At 39.8% G+C, this 27,792-nt stretch overlaps 1 protein-coding gene across 1 annotated transcript in view; it reads right to left on the bottom strand.

The window, feature by feature from the left end:
- The window catches only part of LOC309660304 (uncharacterized protein), an 897,320-nt gene that overhangs the window by 820,610 nt on the left and 48,918 nt on the right, over nt 1-27,792 (bottom strand). The window contains exon 2 of the mRNA XM_082460816.1: nt 23,923-26,966. The gene's annotated coding sequence lies outside the window, so the exon portion shown is untranslated. The remainder of the gene's footprint in view (nt 1-23,922; nt 26,967-27,792) is intronic.

Here is a 27,792-nt window from a genome sequence, read left to right as displayed (position 1 = left end):
GTGTTTTTATTTCTGTCCTTCTTTCCAACTGTTCCATCACAAACTGTACATTTTTGCCCTTCCCCATCATAAACACCTTACGTTAATCTATATGAGGTACTCAATTTTTTCTCTCTCGGGTCAATAATATTTATTCATTCTTAAAAGAAGTCACACAAAAAGTAACTTCCTATTTGTAGGTCACAAGTTTTCCCAAATTTCCCCTTGGAAGTTATAATTTCTTAATTTTTGTGCCAATTTTCTGACCCTGCCTATACATTAGCCTTGTGAACATACACACAGCAGCTGACAAAGCAGGATTCTGCGAAGTGTGAAGAATCCTAAAATAATAAGAATGACACTACCCCAAACACTTTGCTCCCACTGAAACATTTGAGACACAGCCACAAAAAAAAAAAAAATCCACCTCTAAATTTAGAATACATCGTCAAGAGGAAGATATTCTTTCACAGGGATCCGAAAAAAGGCCAGAGATGAATCCCAGAAGCTGGCAGCAGGCAGAATGGAACTGTAACCACATCAAAAATGCTGTAATTTTATGAAAGAGTTTTCAAGTGGTTTTCACAATGATAAAGCAAGACCTGAGAGGTGAATGAAGCATCTAGACACAAAGTGAGGTGTCAAATATATGCAGATGCGAAATCATAAAAGCCTGGTGAGAGCAGTCAGTCAACTCCTTGGAGGGTAGAAGAGGGGGATTTCACACAGTTGGAGCTTATAACCTTAGAACCAGTGTGTCCAGGGGTGAGTTAGCAGATGTTAAACATGGCACAGATGCTGAAAGTGGATTCATTAGGAATTAAGGAAAACCAGTAAGTGTCCCCTCAAAAATCTATATAGAGGAACAGAAAAGTACAAGAAATGTAGGTTAGATAATGAATAAGTACCAGTTATAAGCATCTAATTAGGTAGCTCTGATCACTTTATCAGTAGATACGGGTTTTGGCAAACCCAAAGGTGATCAGCCAAGAAGAATGAAGATGATTCCAAGTGTTTGCAACAGCTTTTTTTTTTTTTAATTGAAGTTAATTTACAATGTTGTGTTAGTTTCAGGTGTACAGCAAAGTGATTCAGTTATATATATATATATATATATATACACATATATATATATGTATATGTGTATATATATATATATATATATATATATATATATATATATATATTCTTTTTCAGATTCTTTTCCCTTATAGGTTATTACAAAATGTTGAATAGAGTTCCCTGTGCTATACAGTTGGTCCTTGTTGGTTATCTATTTTATATATGTGTCACCTACAAATTGGCATTTGCCATCTACCTCTACAGGGATCAAATTATGAGCCGCTGCAGCTGCTGACCTTCAACACCCCATGAAAGGAGCGCAGGGTGGAGGCCAGGAATGAGACACTCTGTGCTCTAGGAGAAACTGGCAGGGCAGGCCATCAGATAGTTAGATATTTTCAGGAGACTATTTTATGAGCCCAGAGCCCCATCCACCATCTGGGGACACAGGGAGAAGATGGCCAGATGGCCATCAGTAAACTAGGAAGTGGGCTTCCACCAGACAGAATGTGCCAGTGCCTTGATCTTGGACTTCCCAGCTGCCAGAAATTATGAGAAATAAATGTTTAATCAGCCATATCTAGAAAAGCACTAAAATCCTTCATGGTGACGTCTGCTTCTCATGACTAGCAGTAACCTTCATGAGACTAGCAGAAACCTTCTGCAAAGAATATGTGCTTGATTGCATGTACTCCCCCTTCACCAAAATCACATCTATACAGACCTTCCCCCCTACCTCGCTGGAGCAGTTCCTCAGAGCTCTCTGAAATGCTGTCTCATGGGCTATAGTCCTCATTTTGCCCCAAATAAAACTTAATTCACAACGTATATAAAACCCAACCCCCTAATTTGCAGCAGCTTTTGTACCCAGGTCATTATTAGCATGTAACTATCAAACTCGGAAAATACCCCGTAGGCAAAGCAGCCTTCATGGCACCACTAAAGTTCCAGCTTTGGGAAGAGCTCTGAGTGACAAGACCAGGAGGCCTCCCACCAAATACCCCTTCCGTTCACACACCAACATCTTAAATCTCTTCACTGCTTTTATGCTCAGGTCAAGTCTCATCCACCTCAAAATAAAAGTAAAATCCTTCTCTGAAATCGTGTGCCTTTAATTCCTGCCCTAGTGCTTTTTTCTTTCAGAGTTAAACTTTTCAACAATTCATGTAAGCCCAGCTCCTTTTTAACACTAAGAGTCTCCCTGACTCCAATCAACAGCACTCAACCAGCTCCAAATCATGATATTTACTTCCATTTCTTTCCCCGTTGACCATGGTTATCCAGTCCCTTAAAAGTTATTACACCCTACTTACTCTTCCTCCAAATATAACTTTCTGATTCAAGCTGTTCTCGTCAGGAAACCCCCATTTCATCCTTTTCCATCATCCTTAGGGAAACAGCCTTCTTTGATTTCCTGTCTCTGGTTCCTGACGTATTCCACTCCGTTATTCACACATGGCTGCCAAAATAATTTTCCCCAAGGTTTTCCATTTCATCCCTTTAATCAGATATCACATTGGTGATTTCTCTGGTTAAACCTGGCAAAAGGAATACATGTGTTTATTCCATTACTTCCTGAAACCCCATGAAAAGGACAGTATAGACAGTTCAAAAAATACAACCAGCAAGGACAATGAAAATAGGAAGGAAAAAAGAGCAGAGGAGGGATGCCCACCAGGGCGGGGAAACTGGGCAGCAGAAGCAGGAGTGGCATCTGACTTAACAGAGTATTGAATACATAGGAGCACCTAGGGGTTGTAGGGGACAAAGACCAGTCCAGACCCCAGAGAGTCTGCATTAAGTTAACCACCAGGAAGAAGAAAAAGCAGAGAGGGGTGGTTGAACTGAAAACAAGAGGACTGTCTTAGCCTGTTAGGCCAGCTATAATTAAAATACCATAGAATAAGTGGTTGAAACATTTATTTCTCACAATTTCTGGAAGCTGGGAAGTCCAAAATCAAGGCACCAGCAGATTCAGTGTCTGGTGAGAGCCCACTTCCTAGTTTATAGACGGCCGTCTTCTCCCTGGGTCCCCACACGGTGGATGGGGCAAGTGAGATCTCTGGGGTCTCTTTTACAAGGGCACTAATCCCATTCATGAGGGCTCCACCCTCACGACCTAATCACCCCCCAAAGGCCTCACCTCCTAATACCCTCACCGTGGGGGTTAAGATTTCAAAAGGTGAGTTTGTGGGGGACACAAACATTCTGTCCAGAGCAAAGACTTATTAAAAATCTACATAAGGAATTCCCTTAGGTCTCTTGGTTACCAGCTAAGCCCAGTGACAAGGTGAATAGATATGCAGTCAAAGAGACAGCAGAGATCCACTATAGGAAACTCACTTTAAAAATAAATATGTACCCTTGGAAGTTTTTAAATATATTATAGTCCATTGGAGCAGAATGGAATCTTCATTTTCACCTACCCCAACACTTCTGTACATGGATGAGGAAATTTATGTCTGTTTCTGGAAGTGCCTTGCTCAAGTCCACTGTCTAATCATTGACAATACATGGGTCTCAGCTCCCAACCCAGGGCTCTGAAGCAGCTTTGCAGCTATCAACTTCAAGACTGTAACATGAGAAAATTGTCCAAATGGGAATGTTATTCTGGTGTTAAAAAGGAGAGTAGAGGGTAGGAATGAATGAGTGCTTTTCCTGTAGCAACTATAGGAGGATGACATTTTTAAAGGACTGACTTCAGGACTTTAGATAGACACTTCTAGAGTTTAGAATAGCATTTCATCAGCTTACTTTAGCAAGAAAGGATATCAGTTCTCTCTGATGTGATTTAATATGTGGGAAGAAATCGTTTGCTTTATTTTATCTCCTGAGCTAAAATCACTCCTAGTATTGATGCTTGCCAACCCCCCTACCACAACTACTACTGCATTCCCATCACCTTCCAGATCTTATTAGGTCTCAGGTGCTTGTTCCTACTGTAAAATAACTCTGATTTATGAGTCATTCTCTAATAATTTGGCTAGTATGAATGAGCTTGCCAGAGACTGATTATATCTTCATGAATTCATGGAATTGAATGCCTTACTCTGTAAACCTGAGTAACAGACAGCTGAACCAAATAGCAACTGCAGATCTGCCCTGAAATAAAGAAAAAATCTCCCACGCTGACCTTCTCTCAATACCTACTGCATCAACCCCGTGCTTTTGGAGCAGGTCCAGTCTCCTCTTTCACTATTTCCCAACAAGCCCCCTCTGAACAGCTAGACCCATTCATTTCCTGCCCAAATCTTACTTATTTTACTGTTTCCATAACTTGCTAAAGTTACCCCGCAATACTTTGGAGGCTAAGTTCAAATTCCTTTTATTCAAGTAGCAGAGTCTGCTAATTTTGATCACTTATTTATAGATCCTCCTTCCAGAGCTGGAAGCCTGGGGTCTAAATCCCAGCTCTACCACTTACCAATTTGGACAAGTCACTTTCACTCTCTGAGCTCAGTTTTCTCATCCGTAAAATGGGAACAGTCCTCAATACTTCAGGGGGTGTTGTAAAGATTAATCAGATAATGAATGTGAAAGTCCTCAGCAAGGCACATCACTCATAAATATTTGTTCCTACAGCTAAAAGGACAATGTGTCAAAATGGAGTGATAAAAATTGCTTAGAAATTGGAATTGGAAGACTAGGTTCCAGAACAGGTACTACTTATTAAGTAAAGGATTCAAGGTAAGTAACTCAACTTTTCTGACCTCCATTTATATCACCTGAAAATTTTATTTATTTAGCAAATTTTTACTGTGAGCCTTCTATGAGCCAGGCAGCGTTCTAGTCTTGGGAGATGTTAATAAGCAAAACAGGAAAGGATCTCTGTCCTCATAGGATGGAAAATACCATAAAACCGACCTCACCTCACAGTATTATTGTGAAGTTTAAGAGAGATGCTTAAAGGGGAAAGTGCTTTTAAATAGGGTCGTGTTCGACTGATGTTATTGCTGCCTGCACTCATAGAATCATAAGCTGGGGTGGATAGTATTTAGATTTCATCAAGCAATCTTATTCTAGTGATGAGGAAACAGAGTGGAATTCACAATCACACAGCTATAGAGTTGATGCGAAGATTGTTGATGAAAAATTCCTACCTACCACAATAGTTCTCTTTTCCTGACATCGCTGTGCCACAATACAGTAGGGTACCAAGTGTGGGATGCTGGGCAGATGAAGATGATAAGGGGAAGCATTTGTGGAGATTTAAAGGTGATAAAGCCAACTAAAAACTGGTCTGCTTTATGGACACAAACATATTTTTACAACAATGTTCACAGCGGGATTTTCACAGTAGCCAAAAGGTGGAAATAACCCAAATGTCCATCAACGGATGAATGGATAAACAAAATGTGGTATATACCTACAGTGGAATAGTATTCAGCCTTAAAAAGGAATGAAATTCTGATACACGCATACGCAACCTGGACAGAACTTGAAGACATTTTGCTAAGCAAAATAAGCCAGACACAAAAGAACAAATTCTATACGATTCCACTTATTGGAGGCACCTGGAATAGTCAAATTCATGGAGACAGAAAATGGAATGATGGTTGCCTGGGGCTGTGGGGAGAGAGGAATGGGGAGTGAGTGTTTAATGGGTACAGCGCTTCAGTTTGGGAGGATGAAGAAGTTCTGGAGATGGATGGTGGTGATGGTTGCACAACAATGTGGTTGTACTTAATGCCAAGAACTGTAAGCTTAAAATGGTTAAGATGATAAATTTTATGTTTATTTTGCCACAGTAAAAAAGGAACTATTGCTCTGTTTTTTATTATCACCACACTCCAGCAATTTTCAACAATGCCAGGAAACTACTCCGTGCCCCCAAAATCTTTCCTTTAAATTCTAAAAAATTGCTACAATTACTGCTGGGATTCAAATGGATAAATGATAAACAGACAGATTATATACATAAGCATATATATATAATTATGTAATTATATTTATATATAAGCTGTAAATATACACACGCATATGTTTCCAATTAGCACATTTTTATTATTATATTTTAATAAACCTTACATTCTACATGGAAGTTAATTTGGGGAACTCTTGGTCACAGAACCTCCAACATGTGTAGACTCAGCTACGTTCATTTTACAAGTTCATACGGTCAGGAATCATCCAAACACACTTCAGGCACTGTTCATGTCTCCCACCCCTGTGGTACTAAGATTTTTGCATTTAAACGTTAGGTTTGAAATTAACAGTAGTAACGTAATGATTGCGAAAACAAAGAAATGGAACTTGAATTAGTTCAATCCTATCATTCCATATGACCACTTGGAGTTTTTTATTTACGTCCAAGGTTTAAAACAGCGAAACGGAATGTAAACTGCAAGGTGTAACATTTTTGTTTGGTGAGTGCAAACTTCATTGTATATGTATGTCTGTCTGTTTTATTACTGAAAATGCTCTTGTCATATGGAGGGGTGAATGGAGTGGAAAAATGGTCTGCATCCAGATATTAGATACATTAGAGCAATGCCTTAATAAATGCCTCATAAATGCAACAAATGAATAATAAACTCAAGATGCAAATAATAATGTCAAAAGCAGATCATCTAATCCCCAATTAAAATAAATAAATCATGTACTTTTGGAGGAATGTTTTTTTAAAAAAGTCAGAGATTCTATCAGATGACAAGACCTCTGGAGCTGTAGGAATAGACCTCATAGGCAGAAGCACCACAGGGAAGTAGCATTTGAAGAATTTTTTCTTTGCCAGAGTCAGGTAATAATATATCAATATGTTCTGCAGTATCCGCCATGTTTATGAGTTCTCCTTCATGTCCCTGTACTAAGGAACACACACACACACACACACACACACACATACACACACATTTTTCTGCCAAGCTTCCAATCCCCTCCTGCTGACAGGAGGAATTGATGGTCTAGTATCAATTCTATTTTCCAGCTTGAAAAGAACAATGAAGTTATCCTTTCCTGGTGTCAACTTAAAAAAATGCACAACGTGAGAGTTGTGAGTCAAATTTTATTTGGGGCAAAATGAGGACTATAGCCCGGGAGACAGCATTTCAGATAGCTCTGAGAAACTGCTCCAAAGAGGTAGGGGGGAAGGTCAGTATATATGTCATTCTGGTGAAGGGGAGTACACGCAATTAAGCACATATTTTTTGCAGAAGGTTTCTGCTAGGCTCTGGAAGGTTACTACTAGTCACAAGGACCAGACGTCACCACGAAGGAATTGAGTGCTTTTCTAAATATGAGGAGATGCAAGAGTTGGGCTTATAAAATCTTCTCCTGAAAATATCTAACTATCTGAGGACATGTTCTGCCAGTTTTACCCAGAGCACAGAGTGCATTTCTGCTCTCCACCCTGAACTCCTTTCAGGGGGTGTTGAAGGTCAGCAGCTGCAGTGGCTCATGTTTTAATCATTGTAGAAGTAGATGGCAAGTGCCAATGGCAAGTGTCAATTTATAGTTGACACTGGAAAGGCTTGGGTCCATTCCTCTCAAAGTACAGAGGAAAATTGGGCTAGCTTGGATAGATTAAACAGACTTCAAGTCTCCTGCTACCCCATCTCCTCATACATACATTCCAGGATAAACTTGAATCAATTAAAACAATCTGTAAAGCAAATGACTGGCTGGCTTCCATTACATCTTCTTGAAGCACATGGTGTGTAAACTTTAATTGCTTTGTCTTCTTTTTAGAGACTGCTGCAGAGGTGAGGTCACGCTGTATACAGATCATGTAGCTGGTTTATTTCCTTCTCTTGCACGGTTTCTTTAATCAGTTATTATTTACCTACAGGGACAAGCTCATGGTGAATGCCTGCAACTCTAAGAGCAGATAACATCACTCTGTGGTCAGAGTTAACACCTTGAGCCATGCACAAGAACTTCTCTGCTGTCACCCCACTGGGAACCAAATCTCCTTCATTCATAAAACACTGTGGATACTTCCCTTAAACCACTAGAGAGAGAAAGGGGCAGCCTCAAACCCCAGCCTTGCCGAATCTGGTATTGATTTGAAGAACAATATATTAGGAAATGTTTGGTTTTGGCCTGGAAGGGAATTTCTTCAATTGGTACCCTACTGTGTCCCAAACACTGAATTATAGAAGTTTTTTTTTTTCCTTTGCCTCTGTTTTATTCTCCAAAGCCACAAACAACCCTTTTTTTTAAAATGTAAAATGAAATGTACTCACAGTTCCTGGGGTGCAATTTAAATATGTTTTCAGTATTTCCTCCAGAAATTCACATACAGTGTAAAATGATTCGCACAGCTTGAGTTTCTTTTTTTATTGACATAGAATTAACTCTGCTGACTTGATAAAAACAAAACTAAATTAAGCCAGAATTACATTATTTGTTTTTAAAAAAATAGCTGCTTCAGTTAAGATAGCCTTAGTGGAAATATCGATTTTATGCTTTATTTAACTCTGTGAAGTTTCTCACTCACTTAAGTCTAAGTATTCAACTGCTTCATTTGGATTTTTTTGTTTGTTTCTTTTGTTTACTTATTCATTTGGCAAAGAAGCAGTTTGGCTGGTAATTTTTGTTTCCTTTTTATGAACTCAAACTTTCCAAAATGTGAAGATCATTTGGGCTGACTAGGCCAGACATTTAAAAAAAACAAAGAGCTTGTGCTAGAAGTGAAGTTTCTAGTAACTTCCACTTCCCCTTGAATGCAAAGAATTCTCATCAATATCTAATCAATAATACAGATAAACAATCCAACTCCTCCATCTCCTTTCCTTGTAGAACGTTTCTTTCAGAATCTACCTTGGAATCTTGCTCTGTGATTGAACTTCATAATTAATCGGCAGGAGATTTTTCTCATTCACCATTCTTAGAGAGCGTTTCATGAACAAAAGCCGAACGTGCACCCGGCGTTTCCTTGGTCTCCATGTCAGATATCCACTGCCACAGCAATGTTGCCTAATGAGCAACCACAACACATCAGAGGTGAGTAAGGATTGTGTATTGCTCATGCCTGTGGGTGATTGGCTGGGGTCCTGTGATCTTGGCTGGGCACATCCTTAGGGCTGGCTAGCTGTTGACTCTTGTAAGTGACCCTTTGCTGGGAAGAGTGGGGCAGCTGAGCTCTGTTCTACCCCAGCCCTGTGTATTCCTTTTCTTTTTTCAATTTTATTGGAGTAGAGTTGGTTTACAATGCTGTGTTAGTTTCAGGTGTACAGCAAAGTGATTCAGTTATACATATACATCTATCCATTCTTTTTCAGATTCTTTTCTCATATAGGTCATCATAGAGTATGGAGTTCCCTGTGCTATACAGTAGGTCCTTGTCGGTTATCCATCTTATATATAGTAGTGTGTGTATGTTCATCCCAAGCTCCTGGGTCAATTAATCTATGACAAAGGAGGCAAGACTATACAGTGGAGGAAAGACAGTCTCTCCAGTAAGTGGTGCTGGGAAAACTGGACAGCTCCATGGAAAAGAATGAAACTAGAACACTCCCTAACACCATACACGAAACTAAACTCTAAATGGATCAAAGACCTAAATGTAAGGCCGGATAAGATATGGTTTCCAGAAACCATCGGCAGAACACTCTTTGACATAAACTGTATTCCTTTTCTATCACCAAACTTAGCATCTTAAAACAACATAAATTTCTTATCTCACAGTCCTACAGGTCAGTAGCCCGGGTTACCGGAGCTGCTTTTTCTGTTCCAGGTTTCCCAGCACTGAAGCCAAGCTGCGTGCCACCTAGGTTCTGTCGCAAGGCTCTTGGAAGAATCTATTTCGAAGCTCATTCAGGTTGTTGGCAGAATCTCTTTCTTTACGGTTGCAGCGTTGAAGTCCCGTTGCCCTGTTGGCTGTATTCCTCTGGTCCTCGCTTGTGGGTTCCTGCATCTCGGAGCCAGCAGCACTGCACTGCCTCTTTCTTATGCCTGGAAACTCTTTCCCTCCTGCAGTATCTCTCTCTCTGCCTCTTCTTCTGCCCATCTTCTGATTCTAGCCTGAGAAAGTTCTCTGCTTGGACATTGTGATCACATTGGTCCCACACAGATAATTCAGGATAACCTCCCATTTTAAGGTATGTAACCCTAATTACAAAATCTTAGCAACGTCTTTTTGTTTAAAGGTCAAATAGGCTTTATTCAACAATTCATGAATCAGGCAGCAGCCCATCTAGCAACAGAGCTCCCCCAAGCTGTAGAAAACAAATGGTTTTTAAAGGCAGAAAGGGGATTGAAAAAGGAAATTATTAGCAAAGAATGCATTGCTTCAGGCAAGGTCACCTTCCTAAGGGGACTGGAAAGGTCATCTCACTAGTGCTGACCAGACAATTCCAGGTTGACTGGTTCAAGGTCACATTCCTGGGGGGTTGAACTGCATTTAGGTCAGGTAATAAGTCTTGGTTCTTACAACATATTTTGTATCATAAACATCTCCATGGCTTCCGGAGATTAGGGTGTGGACATCTTTGGGGGCGGTTCTACTTACCACACCTGAGAATTCCGTCTTGCCATGGCAGAGGAGTGATACTCACACAGTGTCTTTTAATATTGAAATGGCTAAATCCAGTCATACGGTCAAGCCAGTGTCAGAGTGGGAGGGCACGACACAGTTATATGGAAAGGATGTGGAAGCAAGGAGGGTAATTAATTGGGATCAATTCTTTCTACCACAGCTTCCCAAAGACAACAGAAACGTACTTATAGATTAACCTAATTGTGACAGTGTTGGCATCTTAACCATCTCTAAGAACTAGGTGGTAGACAGGAGAAAATGTCTTTACAACCTGGAGGCGGTCCATGATGAGAATCACCTGTACAGTTACGATCAGCTTTAACACACTGTGAATGGCTACTAGTCAAAGACTATACTGCATCCTGTTCCTCACAAATGCCTGGCATAGAGCAAATGTTCAAAATGAAAACAATACTATGCTAATACTCTATGCCAGGAACTGTACTAAGCAACAAACATATGTTAAAGCATAACAATTCTATGAAGTAGGTATTGTTATAGCCCCTGCGTGTACACATTTCACAGATAATAAAACTAAGGTGAAGTGTTCTTCTGAAACTTGTTTAAGGTCATACAACGAATAAGTGGGAGTCAGGACATGGACCTGGAAAGCAAATGGATATTTGATAAAAAGGAAGATCTGTCTGAGATTTTCAAAATCCTTTCAAAACACAGGATCACTTTGTTTGAGTTTCAGAAAAAAAAAAAAAATTTGCAATGGCAATTTTGATTTTTAAAACACTTGCCCTAAGGTTTACTCAACTGGCTAATAGCCACACATATCAAGGATGGATTCAATTAATCATCAATCATTTGTTGAATGCATTCCATGTGCAAAGCGCCCCACTCAGTGCTGTGAGGCTTTGAAAATCTATCACTCCTCTCAAGATCACTACAGTACATACTAGAAACTCCAAGTACTCTGGTGGGTTTGGGGAAGTTGCTCAATAAATGCAGATTGGCTGGATAAGACATATATGGATACATGCCAAATAAATAAACATACCATAGCAAAAGTGCAAGATGTGTGACTAGAGCTAGAAGACTGTAAAGGTTAAAGACACCTTCACAGAGAAGAGGGACACGAGTAAATGCAGCAAGGACGGCTGGAAAGGAAACATGCCCCCTATGGGAGGAGCTATTTAATGACAGGCTTTGGAATTTTATCCTGAAAACACTGCATTTCAAGACCTGTGTTATGTTTGTTCTTCACACCTCTGTATTCATTCATTCGTCGGCTCATTCAAAACATACTTGTCAATTGCCAGGGTTTATCTAGGTCTTGAGAATATAATGAAAAATGATACACACAGCCTTCATGGAAAGGGCAGATTTGCCCATGGAAAGAAATCTGGGCTTCTAAGGAACGAATGAATGTGTGATTTCATTTATATTTTAAGATCTCTCAGTACTGTGCTGGGAATGGATTTGCATAGCGTTTAAGAATGAAGGTTGGGAGGCCAGGTAGCTAACTTGTGTGCTGATGAGAAGCTATGGGAGTCCTGACCAAGATGATGTCAGTGGACATAGGGAGAAATGGACAAATTTGAGATCTATTTTAGCGATAGAATCAATAATATTTATCACAGAATCAGATGGGTGGGAGGAAAGAGAGAGAAAGGGGAGTTCTAAGATGATGCTTTGAAGTTTATGCTTGCACAAAGGGGATAATGGCGGTACCAAGGAATGATATAAGGAAAGTTGGAGCAGAGAGACCAAGCTGTGTGTATCAGGGGGTGTGACTCAGTATATCTGTTTTAAACATGTGATATTGAAGACACAGAGGAGGAGTACTGAATTTGCAGATCTGTAGCTCAGAGAAATCCAGACTAGAGATCTAAATTTGGGTTTATCAGGTAGAGATGGCACTTAAACCTTGGAAGCAGGTGAAATCACCCTTGGGAGAGGATGAAGAGATGGAAAGGAACAGGAGGGGTTCCAAAGCCCGTAGAATACCAATCTCTAGAGATTAGGTAAAGAAGGAAAAGCCAGCAAAGAAAACCAAAGATTCATAGGAGAAAAGAGAACAACGTGGTATCCTGGAAGTCAAGAAGGTAAAATGTCTCTAGAAAGGGTGAAATTGACTGAAACATGCTTACAAGAGACTGAGTTAGGTTTGCAAAGACAAGTGCCCATTGATCTTGGAACCGAGATTCTGAGTGACCTTGAAAAGGACAGTTTCTTTGGCATGGCAGGGACTGAAGTCAGATTAGAAGCCATGTGAGAGGTTAGGACAAGTGTAGACAAGATGTTTAAGGAGTTTGGCTGTGGATGAGAATAAAGGGCCAAGTTTAAGTGTGGTTTTTGTGGTTTGTTTATTTTTAAGTGGATTCGCTAGAGCACTGGTTCTCAGACTCTACCTTATGTCACAATTACCTGGTGGGCTTATTAAAAACAGTTGCTGGGCCCCAGAGTTTCTGACTCAATAAGTCTGGGTGGAAGGTGAGAATTTGCATTATAGTTCCCAGGTGACACTGATGCCACGGATCCAGGGACCACACTTTGAGGATCACTGCTCTAGAACACATATGTGCTTGCAGAAAATGGTCCTGTGTGGAGAAAGACATTGGTAATGCAAGAGAGGAAGCACTTTAGGAGCAAAGTTCTTGAAAATGCGTAAGGGTCTAGGATCCCAAAAAACAAATGCCTTTGATCATCATAGGGACATTTCTTCCGTAGAAACCAGAAGACACATTCAGGGTCCCCTAGCACCTCTCTGTAGGCTCCCTCTACTCCCAGATCTAGGTCTAACGTGCCTCAGTCCAATGGGGTTTAAAAGCCTGACCTGGTTCTTCACACAGGGCTCTCAGTACAACACCACTCAGGTGCTCTTACGGCTAACACTTCTGAAGTTTGACCTCCTGCTTTGCCACCTGTACATCCACCATGTTCCTTTCAACTAAGACTTTATATAGTTGTTCAGTGGAATCCTAGGGACGTTGGAGACATCACCTTTGGGGTAGAGCTAGGCTACAGGGAGAAGAGGTGCAGACCATGATGACTTCAGCCAGAGCATCTCTGCTGTCATCTAACTTCTATACTGGAGTCTGAATGTTTCATTTGAAGTAGCAGTGAAAGATTCAAAAGCCAGTGCCTAGTAGATGACTGTGTGTCTATAAGTCCTAGCTGTTTTCTCAAACGTGAGTTCCTATCTTCATAACTTGCCATAATTCTGTGCTCCAGCATAGATCCCTGCCCCTCAGCATGGTGCACTGACGAATCTACTCCTAGATCCCAGTTTTCTGTTTGAGATCCTGTTTCCTGCCGGATCTGCCTGCATGAGTGTATGCGTAGTCAATGTGTCTAAATTGTTGGCTTAACTGAAATGAGACCCACTTCTCTCTTGGTTGGGCCTTTTCAATGCCAACGGCTTGTCTGCATGGATGCCAGATTCTGTTTGTCATTCTACTCTCTCAGGTTAAGCTTGTTCCTGGACAGTTTTCTGCAGTGTTTTCTCAACTACGGCGGATGAGGTTGGTTTAAGATATCAGCTTCTCTACTGGTGATCCCAATTATGTGGTCCCAACGACACTTAACCCCACAGTGTCATGACACATTAGGAAATGGGCCAGTAGTGAAATAATGGGTGACTTGGAGCAGAGGTTAAATCAGAAACTCTTTGGCTTGGGGAAACTTATTTTGTGACTGCGTATGAGAGAGACAAAAACTAGGAGGCGGGAAAGAAGAGAATTTCGTGGGTGAGGCTAAACAGTGGTCTAGGTGAGAGGTTAATAAGCCAACAGAGATGACATATGGAAGGGAAAAAAAGAATGAATCAGGAGATACATGAATACAGAGAACTTTGTGGTAAGATTACCTTCCGGCACGCAAGGTGGTTGTACTTCACTGCCCTTTGAAAGTAGATGGACCATACTATTTGCTTCAACTAAAGACACGCGGGTAGAAATGATTTTGTAACATCTGAAAACATTCAGAGCTGCTTGGAGTTTCTCCCCATCCTCTCTGCCCTCAGAAACCTGGAGGCCGGTATTGTTTGCAGGAGCTAATAGGAGCAGAACAGACTGAAATTACTGGGTCTCTATCAGAATTGCCCTGGAGAGGCACTCAGATACCCATAGAACATCGTGTACTGTGCTAAACCACTTTTTTGGGGGGAGTTGGAGGGGAAGACCGGGTTTCTACAGCATACCCTAGCCTAGCCTGTAAAATGCGTATTTCATCAAAAATTATTTTACTTCTTGGCAAGTACGACCTGGAGTATAAACGTTACCCGCCTTGACCACCAGCCAATCTCTCACTTAATCATTCCCTGTTTCTTCTCAGAAAGCTAGTGCATGGGTTATTTGTTTGTTTGTTTGTTTTGTTTTGTTGTTTTTCAATGCCCTGGATAAAATAAACCTTTATAAACACTGAATGTTTTAACATCATGTAGTATGTTTCTCTAATTTTCTCTAGACATCTCTCATTTCTGAAGTAAGACAGTCTTTAAACATTTCTTGGATCAGATCGTGCAACGCCTGAGGAAGATAGAAAAAGAGAGAGCTGGGCTTCCTTTTCTTTTTTAGTTTCTTTAAAGTTCAAAGCTGGGTCTGGCCATTTTATTGATATAACAGATTTTTGTCTTTCCCTCGGGCCATTAGTGACCTGAGATCTTTTGGGTTTGAAAGAAGCCAAAATTTTGGATGCTTTTCTGAGGTTAACTGTCTTTCTAGTTAAATCTGGCAACAAGTTCTTTGTTAAAATCCTTATATGGGGAGAAAACGTTATTGTTAGACAATAAAAGAAATTATGGGACACACACACACATACACACACACACACACAAATCCGTATGTATCCTTTTCAAAACATCTTGACCATGTACTTCCCTGAAAACTTTCTATTTCTTTTTAGGTAATGGTTAAATAGCTTTTTGTGTCAGTATTTTATGCCGCTAGCTGTTTCAAGCATTAGAAAACGCTTCGCATTGTGCATTAGAATTATTTTCTAAAAAATGTCAACACATGGTCCAGTGAGAAAATGTTCACAGTAGTGACACAGTATATCTGCAGTGGTAAGGAAAATCCGAAGGGAAATGTTGAATAAAACTGGAAAAATCCACTGCAAGTGGATTTTTGTAAATTGCTACTGTTTTAAAATATATGTATTTTTAAATCATATGCTAAGACTCACTGAAAATTTAGGAGATAAAATTGCCTAGCTTATAGCCAGAGAAGTATTCATAAACTGAAAATTGCATTATAAATGCACAGGGACTCAGACATCATTTAATAGCCACGTCTTTATAGCCCTCATTCATTTTTCTTATGTAACACTCATTCTCCATGTGATCTGAAAATATTACAGGATTATCTTCGACCTCTTTGTGGCTAAGTTGGCTGTGTAAAGTCTGATAAGAATTGTGAGGCTCCAGCTGTTTCCAAGCCATCCGTTGTCATTCCCAGGAGGATTATGATCTGTAATGAGCAATTATGATACTGATGTGGTCAAACCCCGTGCAAATATAATATCCTCAGGGAAGGCGCAAAAGCCCTTCTCAAATGCAGAAACCCCTGAGGTTTGCCTTCACTTTGTAGTACTTTTCAAATAAAAGGACCTTGCTCCATAGACTTGAAGACTTCATGATAAATTAATATGTTGCAACATATTAATTCTGAAATAAGTAGAAATGAGGGTAGGGACACCAAAATAACCAGCAGTGAATTCTGGGAAGAGATGAAGAGCCTGAGATATGTTGGGTGGTGGCCAAGACCTTGATGTTCAAAATGTGGTCCATGAAGCAGTAGAATCAACATCACCTGGGAGCTTGTAAGAAATGCAGAATCTTGGGCCCCATCCCAGACCTCTGGAATCAGACTTGGCCTTTTAACAAGATTCCCAGGTGACTCTTTTGTACATTCAAATTTGAGCAGCGTTCATTTGTACAGAATTAGCCTTTACAATTAGGGCCTAAAAGAAATCATGCTGCTTCCAAATGAAACTTTAGACCAAGTAAGAATCAGTGGTTCTAACAAGATATTTATTTCAGCTACGGTTACGCTCCTGGTAAGATTCGGTATGGTAATCTACTTAAAATTTCATCAATAGCCCTTTGGGCTTTATGCCGTGGTAAGGGTGAAGCTGACATGGTTATTTTTCTTTTTCCGAGAATTAGTTGTGGGTAATGAACTTAAATATGCAATATAGAGGGGAGAAGAGAGCCAGTCAATGTTACTGCCATCCCATATCCCTTCCGTGTTCTGTGCAGAGCATTTTCTATTCATTCATTAATTCATTCACCCTATTTTATTGAACATGTAGTATACGCCATGCACTGTGCTTGGCAATGGGAACGCAGTGGAGAAATATCTTCCTCAGCACCCTGTGTCACCTTTCTCTAACTGTTTAATATAAGAAAATAATGGCACATTTTCTAGAAGGAAGGGAGCCTTTGAAGATCCTATGACTAGATAGATGGCTTATTTTCATCCTCTAGAATGTTAAGCCACATTTTTTAACTGAGCAACTGTAGTAGAATTCACAGTGTCCTCTATCCCCTTGGCATATCACCTTGTTAACTAGATGATATTCTCCTCAGAGCAGAGGCTCCCTCTTCATTTGCCCTAGCTGTTCTCATAGCATATGACTCAGTAAAGTGCCTTTGACTGATGATCTGAATTGGCTTCTCTCCAAAAGAGTACTGGAAACCTGTCTTTGGCCTGAGTCAATAGTGACCACCCTGATGTTATTCTATTCAAAAGAGCCACTTGAACCTTAGCTTCCTGGCTGGTGCCACTGTCCTGGTAGTGTTAATCATTACTTCTACCTAGATGATGGATAACAATACTAATTAAACAAGAGCACAACAACAAAGCTACCATTAATTGAGCAACTACTAGGGTGTAACACTACATTTTGAACATATGTTCTTTAATATTCACAATAATGTTATGATCTTTTATATGATTTATGACATTATATATCTGTTAAAGAGGCTGTAAAACTTGTAAATTATGTTTTATAACTGAGGTTGGGCAAGCTTAAATGATTTACCTATTGTCATAAAACTAAGCGGCAGCATTACTCTTTGATCCCAGGTCTGTCTGGCTCCAAACACTATACTCACTGACTACGCACATCAACATTAAAGCCAACAGTGATGATGACCACTTGTATTTTGATATAATTTTTTTCCAAGTATTATATTTAGGAGTGGGGAGAGAAAATCCATTTCCTTCAGAGATATCAGGATTTTAAGAAAAACTTCTCCTTGCACTAAGCAGTTAATGTGCATTAGGAATATATCAGGAAGATGTTTTATAAGCAAGACGTTCAGCCTCATCCTTTCAAGGATAATCTTTTATACCCATTTATTGATTCATATAGCAAATAAATTCTGAGAATGAATTTATCAGACGTTATCTGAAGTGCCAGGGATGCGACAATGAACAAGTTGCAATTCCTGCCCTCAAGTTGCCCACACTCTTGGAGACATACCCCACGACCCACAAACCTTAAAATATTTACTAGCTGGGTCTTACAGAAGTGTGTGTGGACCACCCCTTCCCCACCCCCAGATACGAGAACGTGAAACTCAGGGAGGATTTCAGAACTGGCAATCATCAGAGAACAGACAAGACTTAAAGATCACCAGGCAAAGAAAGAGAGGCCTGGGATCTGAGCCCTGGACCACAGTGTGTGAGAAAAAATGGTACCCAATGCAGATTAAGAGCAAGGGATTTGACGCTAGAGGCACTAGCAATCGAAACCCATCTCAGCCGATGACGAGTCACCCCTCACTTGGGCTGGTTACACGAGCTTAAGGAACCTCAGTCTTCTCACATGTCAATCGAGATGAAAGTACCCACCTTCCATAGAGTTGTGTGAGCAGTAAAAGGGCTAAGTCACATGAGGTCCCTGGCTGACATTGACAGGCAGCAGAGGATAGTGGCTGGAAGCACAGACCACTCGGATGGAGCCAGAACTCTGCTGCTGACTAATTCTGCGAGCGTCGGCAAGCTCGTTATTCTCTCTGCACCTCCCTTTCTTTTTTCTTCTTTTCAAAGGAATTCCTTTATTTTTATTTATTTATTTATTTATTTATTTATGGCTGTGTTGGGTCTTCGTTTCTGTGCGAGGGCTTTCTCTAGTTGTGGCAAGCGGGGGCCACTCCTCATCGCGGTGCGCGGGCCTCTCACTATCGCGGCCTCTCTTGTTGCGGGGGCCACTCTTCATCGCGGTGTGCGGGCCTCTCACTATCGTGGCCTCTCTTGTTGTGGAGCACAGGCTCCAGACGCGCAGGCTCAGTAGTTGTGGCTCACGGGCCTAGTTGCTCCGCGGCATGTGGGATCTTCCCAGACCAGGGCTCGAACCCGTGTCCCCTGCATTAGCAGGCAGATTCTCAACCACTGCGCCACCAGGGAAGCCCCACCTCCCTTTATCTACAATATGGGAATAATAATAATACTTGCCTCCTTCATTTTTGTGAAGATGATTGAGTTAATTCAAGGAAAGCATTTAGAACAGTGTCTGGCAAACAGTAAGAGTGATAAGAGTGATAGAAGGGTTGGTGTCAGTAGTCAGTTACCGAGAGCGGTTGTTACTGTCTGCTCAAGGCCATGTGTCTATCTGCAAGGGCTTCTTCACTAAAGAAACATCCTGGGGGAAAACCCTCAGGGGAAATCAAACTGAGCTAACTAAGCAAGCCCTTCGCTGGAAGCAGAAACCAGTGGGTGCTGAAAAGAGTAGGAAACTTTAATCAGACTCAAAAGGAAGAACAAATCAAGCAAAATTCAATAAAGCCAAGTTCTGCTAGAACAAGCTGAGTCTCAGAGAGAACATGCTTTAGAGGGCACTGAACAATAGAAATTGAGTTTTGGGCATTGAGCCACAATTTGAGTGATTCAGCACGCAAGCCAGCCCTGGTGTCGCAAGTTTGCATCACTGTGGCAAAAGGTTTCACTTTAAAAAGGCACCTTTATCCATTATCCATAGATTATACTTGGTTTGACTCTAATAAATGATGGGCATTCAGCCCATACTTTCCCCCTAATTTCCCTAAGTAATTAACTCTAAGTGAACTGTCTTTTCTATAAATACTCATCATTCCGGGAGCCTGCTGCTGTTTTCTCTTTGGTTTTCCAACCTTTTGAGAGATCAGGGGGTCTACTGGAGTCATTCAAATGGAAAAAGTGAAAAACACCTGAAGATTAATGGATTAGGCAATTTTGAGCACAAACTCCACTTGGCACTGCACATACATCAACTTACAGAATACCATAATGGAAAAGAATATAAAAGAGAATATATATATATATATACACACACACACAGACATACATATGTATATATGTAGACATATATATATAGCTGAGTCCTTTGATATACAGAAGAAATTAACACAACTTTGAAAATCAACTATAGTTCAATAAAATTAAGAAGAAAAAAAAGAAAATAACCCAAAGAGGGCTCTTACTCACATTTCAAGGTCTAATAGAGCCAAGGATTATGAAAATGGAAAGCTTTTTGGCCTATGTGCATACCTTTCTCCCAAGGCATTATTTCAGCAGCTCTATTCCCTTTCTATTCCTCGTTACCTGGAAAATTCATCCCTCAATACCCAGGTCAAATATCACCTATTGGATTATGCCTTTCACGCTCCCAGAACTGAAGTATTGATACCTGCATTCTTTACTAGGCTGCCTTCAGAATCCACACTTTCTCTAATGCTACATATAATGCCCTTTTGAAATTGATTGCCCGGAAGTTACTCCTACTAGACCACAATTCCCTTCAGAACCCTAAGAGTGTCTTGTTTGATCTCCACTGCCTGTCAGGGTTCTAATGTGGCCTCCCAAACCTGTAATCATGGATCAAGAGATGCTGTATTCTTGCTTTCAGCTGGAATTCACCCAAAGCCACGGGGAGATGTGAATATTCACCAGGTTAAAAAAATGTCAGTATCAAAATTCACAGACTATAATAGATCCTTAGGCTGAGTACTGGCCCACTGCTCCTGCAAGAGCACCAGGATTCTCCTAAAAACACCTGTAGTTCCTCCTCTCAGATCAAGGATGTATGATTCCAAGGTCTAGAAACACTTTGCCTCTGTTTCCCTCAGTGTCCAAAAATCCATGATTACTCTCATCTGTTTTACTCTTTTTCCAACCATTTCTAAACTCAGTACATGTTTGTAGAATTGAAAAATAAGGAACCACAAGAACTCAAGGAGGCTTAAGTCTCTTGTCATCTTGAGCAGATATAGTTAGAAGAGCGTCCGGATATATTCTTTACAATTATAGGGCAAAGGACGTGAAAGGAGAAAGGAAAAAGTAGGGTAATACTTGTAACATACTAGTCTGGGAAATAGTATATTTCTGAAACAGAAGAAATAAGCCTGTCTGTCCTGAAATCAGAATGCTTATTCTCCCATGAAGGCACAGCCCGGAATGGCCACCACTCTGCCTTGTTCTGGCCCCAAAAGTATCTTTTTTATACTAGTCACATCCGTCCATACAACAGAATTAGAGACCAAAAAATGGAAGGATTGTGGAAAAAATCTAACATCCCAAAAGACTAAAAAACCTGCAAGTCAGAAATTATTTCTGCTACATTCCATAGATGTTGAAAGAAGAGATTTTCTTTTTCTTCCATAGGTCTGGATTTATATTGGATCTTTTAATTTTTAAAAAATACTGACTTAAATAGCTTTCCAAGAAGTTCCATACTCTTCAGCCTTCTCTTTTTTCATGGCGTCAGTGATGCAAATGAGTAATTTTTAATTCAATTGATATAGTGTTGTTAACACTGGTAAGTACCTTTGGGCACGCAAGCAACTCATGCGACAGAATTCAGTAATTTCTGTAAGCAGATACCAGTTAATCAGTCTCTCTTTTGGGATCACATAGCACTAGATAACTCCTAACGGGCTGAACGTTTTACTTGTAGTGTTTAACGAAATGCTTACTTTTCCACTAGCTGTCTTGCTGCCACTGACATACAGCCCTTTTCAAGATAAACTTTCTAGACAAGACTTTCACTACATTTAGGTCTACTTGGAAAACAAATAGAATTTTAAGAAGTCAGTTTACTGAATGTGAGAAACGTGATGGTTTTTTGGCATTACTGGAGAACTGGGAACCATCATACCAAATGTAAGAAAAAAAGCTAATTCTATATACAGGAGCATTCCATAGTAGCCAAAATGTGGGATGGTGGAAGCTATTGCAGATGGTCCTACCACCACGTGGCGCCGCCTACAGATTCCCACCCAGATTCTGTACTGAGCCGTCCTATGGCACAACAAAGAGAAATACAATGAATTTTCCAGCTTTGATTTAACTCCACGTATATCTGGTGTTCCAAAATATCTAGAAATGTATTAAAAAATTGGGGAGTCTGAACTGCTAGGAACCAATTTTCGTGAGGGACTGAGGTGCCTTTTATTGATAGATAGGAAATCTAGAAGAAAGAGCCAATCATATGGCCTCATTCCTCAGAGAAGAGGATAGGCCTTTCTCACCTTCTGAGATGGCCCACACTCTGCCTGTGGAGCTGTTTCTCTCTAAATAAATCCACTTCAGGACTACCCTGGTGGCGCAGTGGTTAAGAATCCGCCTGCCAATTCAGGGGACACAGGTTCGATCCCTGGTCCGGGAAGATCCCACGTGCCAGTCAACAACTAAGCCCGTGAGCCACAGCTACTGAGCCCATGCACCACAACTACTGAAGCCCACGCGCTCTAGGGCCCATGCTCTGCAATAAGAGAAGCTACTGCAATGAGAAGCTGTGCACCGCAATGAAGAGTAGCTCCTGCTCACCACAACTGGAGAAAGCCCACATGCAGCAACGAAGACCCAACGCAGCCCAAAAATAAATAAATAAATTTAAAATCAATCAATCAATCAATCAACTTCTTCCCTAAAAAATAAAAAAGAAGAGGAGAAATGCTGGTTAGGTCATGGTTCTGGAGAAAGCATGGCCCTCCAGACCCCTCAGTGTACACAGATCTGGATGCAGATGGAAGAGAAGTGAGAAGGAAGCAGCAGGCAAAAGCTAAACCAAGTTACCCACTTAAAACTGGGTAAAACACTGGGGTAGAAGCAGAGCTGCCTTGGCGTTCCTGTCAAAGGGTAAACCACCTAAAGGGTAAGAGGAATCCTCCCCTGACTGACCACTGAACATCACATGCTCCAAGCAATCTTTCTGAACCCCGTGCAGAACCGGCAGCCCCTGAAAATGAGTGCGGACTGCACAGGGAGCCTGAGAGAGGATGAAACCAGGCTTAAGAAGATGACACATTTCCCAGGACAATTTCTTGTACCACTGAATCCACTCTGCACCTTCCAGGTTATAGTGGCTTTCGGTAGAAGAGCAAGTACTTCTTGGATGAGGTTTCTAGCTGCTGGTTTTGTAGCTGTTTTATGAATTATTACACGTCTCTATGAACATTTACTGGACTTTGTTCTCTTCTCCAGAACCTTCTGAACCTCCCTAGAAGTGAAATGTATTATCCTGAACCATATTTACTTATTTTGTTTCAGGTAAAGCAATAGGTTTCTTGGGTGAAGAACTTAGTTTCAGAGTGGAAGCCACCCATTACTCAATAGTGTATAATCGCATTCCTGTCGAATATCTGGAATAAGAAGATCTAGAGAGACAAAAAGGAGCTGCCAGGAGCTGGGGAGGAAATGGGTTGGGGGGTGACAGCTGATGGGGATGAAGTTTCTTTGTGGGTGATGAAGATGTTCCAAAATTCGATTATGGTGATGGTTGCACAACTCTACAAATATACTGAAAAACATTGAATTGTACACTGAGTAGGTGAACTTTATGGTAGGTGCAATAAAACTATTTTTTAAAGTAGGATTTTTTCAGTAAATGAAACCTCGAATTACAAGTGTTTTAAAATCACCATAAGCATATTTTATGTCTTTAGCTAAAATCAATTATTTAAAAAAATTTAAAAAGGACAGTGTGGAAGGGAAAAACATTTGAAATACTAATGTAAGTATCGAATATAATTTTGGAATTGCATATATTTAACCAAACATTCCCTTCTAATCGTTCTTGTAAATTGTATATGGTATTTAAAATATGATGATTTATAGTATATAATATAAAATATATAAAATGTTTCTTTAGATTCAAATTTTCTTATCACCATACAGAATTAATTATGATTGAAAATTTCAGAAAAAATAAGTCAGACAGAGAAGGACAAATATCATATGATATCGCTTATATGTGGAATCTAAAAAATATGGTACAAATAAACTTACTTACAAAACAGAAATAGAGTTACAGATGTAGAAAACAATCTTATGGTTACCGGGGCGAAAAGGCGGAGGGATAAATTGCGAGATTGGGATTGACATATACACACTACTACATATAAAATAGATAGCTAATAGGGACCTACTGTATAGCACAAGGAACTCTACTCAATACTCTGTATGTAATACCTATATGGGAAAAGAATCTAAAAAAGAGTGGATATATGTATATGTATAACTGATTCACTTTGCTGTACAGTAGAAACCAACACAACATTGTAAATCAACTATACTCTAATAAAAATTTTTTTAAAAAGGATACAGAAGGAAAAAAAATTACAGAAAAGAAATTAGTAGAACTGCCTTGTCTAATGCAGTAACTACTTGGCATTTATATTTACATTTAAATTAATTAAAATTATAGAAAATTAAAAATTCAGTTCCTCGGTCCCACTGTCAAGGGCTCGATAGTCACATGTGGGCAGTTGGCTAGAGTATTAGTACAGGTAATAGAACATCTCCTTAACATAGAAAGTTCTATTGGACAACAGTGTTCTAGCAATTCAATTACAGTTTTGGATACATGAGATTATTCTGCTTTGGGACTCATTTTTCTTTTCGTAATTCTTACTTTGTGAAGTATCAATATTTTATTGTTATTTAAATTTTTACTACTACTTTATAAAAATCTCATCTGAAGGCAGAAAATCAATATGGCTGGTCATTACTATTATAATCATTTGTTAATGAGATTGGTTTTCCTAAACCTGATAGTTTTCAAAATTGATGTTCGTAAGACAAGCCCCAGGCCCTGCCTAGTGACCCTGGCATCATTTTAGTCTCTGATATGATCGCTGGCCATTCCAGTGAAATCATTTCCACTCCATTTCATAATGTTTAAGAGGATCCATCCCTTCCAGGGACTTGGGAAGTGGCAATCAAGGGAGATCATTAGGGAGGAGAATAATACCACATTAGAGGATTGGAGAGGGAAAAAAGCTGGGAACAATAAAATAATCACTGGTTCCAACTGTAACTTTGGGGCATCTTTGAAACTGGAACTCATGGTGTACTTTTGAAAAAGTAAAGGATGGAGGGACTTCCCTGGTGGTCCAGTGGTTAAGACTCCGGCGCTTCCACTGCAGGGGGCGCGGGTTCGATCCCTGATCAGGGAACTAAGATCTCGCAAACCGTACAGTATGGCCAAAAAGAAAAAAAAAAGGGAAAGATGGAGAGTCTGTTGACTTTTGTTGAATACCTTAGGGACTTTCCAAAATAAACAGTCAATTCCATCACACCTGTAAGATGCTTTGATCAATAAAACCAAGTAGCAAAACTTAGGTTTCATTCATTCTTCTCACTTCCCTAGTTGTTCCTGATCCGCTGTTCCGAAGCTGTCTAGTCCTCTGATGGACACAAACAACGTATCATGCTCACACGCAGAAAGCCGGACCTCCCAAATGTTTCAAGATTGGTTGAAGGGACTCTCTACCCAGGTCTAAACTCTCACGTCTGCCTGCCTTTCATGACTCATGATGCTGTGATTACAGCTGGGTTTTGCTTTGTTTTATGATGTTACCATTGGTCTTTTTTTAAAGCCATAAATACAAAGCAGAGTTTACCCCATTATGAATGCCCCTTCCTCATCCATCAGCTAGTATTTCAAAGCACTTAGAACTGTGATTCACCCATAATGAGACTCCATGTAAGAAAATAGATAGATAGATGATAGATAGATAGATAGATAGATAGATAAATGATAGATATAGATAGATGATAGATACATAGATAATAGATAGAGATAGATGATAGATACATAGATACATAGGTACATAGATGATAGATATAGATAGATGATAGATACATAGATAATAGATAGATAGAGATAGATGATAGATAGATACATAGATAGATACATAGATAGATGATAGATAGATAGATGAGGGCAGATGTAAGTTCATTACTTGTGAATAACGACTGTAGGTTGTGGAACACTGTGCTTCTGCCCCAATCGTACAAACTTTCCCAGCAGTCCCCCCTCTTTTTTCTTCCCTCAATGCAGTGGGATTAAGGGTATTGAGGTTTCTTGTACAGATGTAGGTAGATATATTTCCTAGCAACCCAACCACACAAGGCTAACATATTATTTTATGACAGAATGATTAACACAAACCAGATCTCTCTAATGTCTCTGTACTTAGGAAAAATCAGGATCATTATTAGTAGTAAAGTTACTAATCTCTCCCATCATAGACATGGTGAGCCAATACAACTATTCAGCTGACAATGTCTGTCTCTTTGGCAAACATTCTTAGGACAAACTTTCAGTGATCCAGAATATTATCCGTGAGGCTGCAAAAAGAACCTCAGGTGAAAATTTCCTACATAAGCTATTTAAATTCAATTAGACCAAACATTACCAGCTACATCAGGGCATTAATAACGAAGCATTCTATAGATAACATGAAGCTCTGAGGTCCCTAAAGCCAATTGCCGCAATTCACTTAGACACCTCATCTTTGCCAAAAAAGAGCACTGGAAACTAGAATATACTCTGTAACATTTAGTAGGTCAACCTCGTTATGCTCTAGTGATTTATCATGGATTCTACACGTTGGGTCAAAGGTTTCTTTATATGTATTTAATTTCTGATAATTTTCATTTAGAGTATCTTTGGATTCAATCCATCCAGAGGACTCAAGTAAGTTGAGAGTGTAAGTCCATAGATAATTTTCTTTCCTTTTTGCTTTTTTTTTTGTGTGTGGCCGGATCACAATGAACTTTCCTGGCTGCGGTCCTCTAACTAGTTTTTTGTACATTTTACCAGAGGGGGATGCCAATTTATGGTTTCATTTGAAGCAGATGATATACTTTGAAGTAGCACATTAAGGTCTTTGGGTTGACTCATAAACTGGCTGAAAATTACAATTTAAGTGTGTTTATTATAACTGTAAAATAATGAGGCTTTAATAAACCAGTTCATCCATCCTTCTGTCAAACTAAGCATAAAGAATGTAATCAGCATTTCTAAAGACTTCTAAAATTAAACTGAAATTGTAAATAGAGAAGCTAAGCGAAAGACAGCCAAAGAAGGGCTTTGGAAACCTGTTGGTTCCCGGGGTTAGTTTTGGAAAGAAGTGAGCTTAGTTTTCCCAAACCCATATAAGTAAATCTTAGAGTAATTCTGATCACGCTTTTATGTGCTGAGGGGTAAAGGGGGGAAAAAAACCACTCTGAGTTCGGTAGACAGGAGGGAAAAGGCAATTTGGGAAACAGAAATGGGACAGCACCCCTGGCCAGTAAGACAGGAGATTCCCTGGATAGTCACTGGTTCTGCAGCTTCTCAGAGAAGGCACTGGTCCTCTGGATTGAGTAGTTTCACTTACTGTTTCAGAGGTTATGGGGCATCTCTTTAAAATGGAGCGGATCCCAAACTCCAAATCTATCCCGATAACCAGCAAGGACCTACTGTACAGCACAGGGAATTCTGCTCAATACTCTGTAATAACTTAAATGGGAAAAGAATTTGGAAAAGAATAGATACATGTATATGTATAACTGAATTACTTTGCTGTACACCTGAAACTAATACAACATTGTTAATCAACTATGATCCAATATAAAATAAAAATTTTCTAAGGAAATAAGGAAATAAAATGGAGCAGAGATTCAAGTTTTGTTCTAGAGTCAGGCCTCTTTTACAAGAAAAATAAAAACAGAGTTTAACAGTCAACACTCTACACTGCCACCCAAGCAGGCAAACCACGCATGAGTCCAGGCGAAAACCGCAACGTAAGGATGGTTTTGTCTTGATATCCTATACAAGCGTCGTAGTTTTTAAAAATTTTCTTCCAGTTTTATTGAGATATAATTGACATACAGCACTGCATAAGTTTGAGGTGGGCAGCATAATGATTTGACTTACATACATCATGAAATGGTGACCACAGTAAGTTTAGTGAATATCCATTATCTCATATAGATACAACATTAAAGAAATAGAAAATTTTTTTTCTTGTGGTAAAGACTCTTAGGATTTACTCTCTTAATTTTCACATA

Source organism: Balaenoptera physalus, assembly GCF_965194825.1.
Source record: "Balaenoptera physalus genome assembly, chromosome: 4".
Classification (NCBI taxonomy): domain Eukaryota; kingdom Metazoa; phylum Chordata; class Mammalia; order Artiodactyla; family Balaenopteridae; genus Balaenoptera; species Balaenoptera physalus.
The sequence above is the reverse complement of the archived record's forward strand: the minus strand, read 5'-3'. Positions and strand labels throughout refer to the sequence as shown.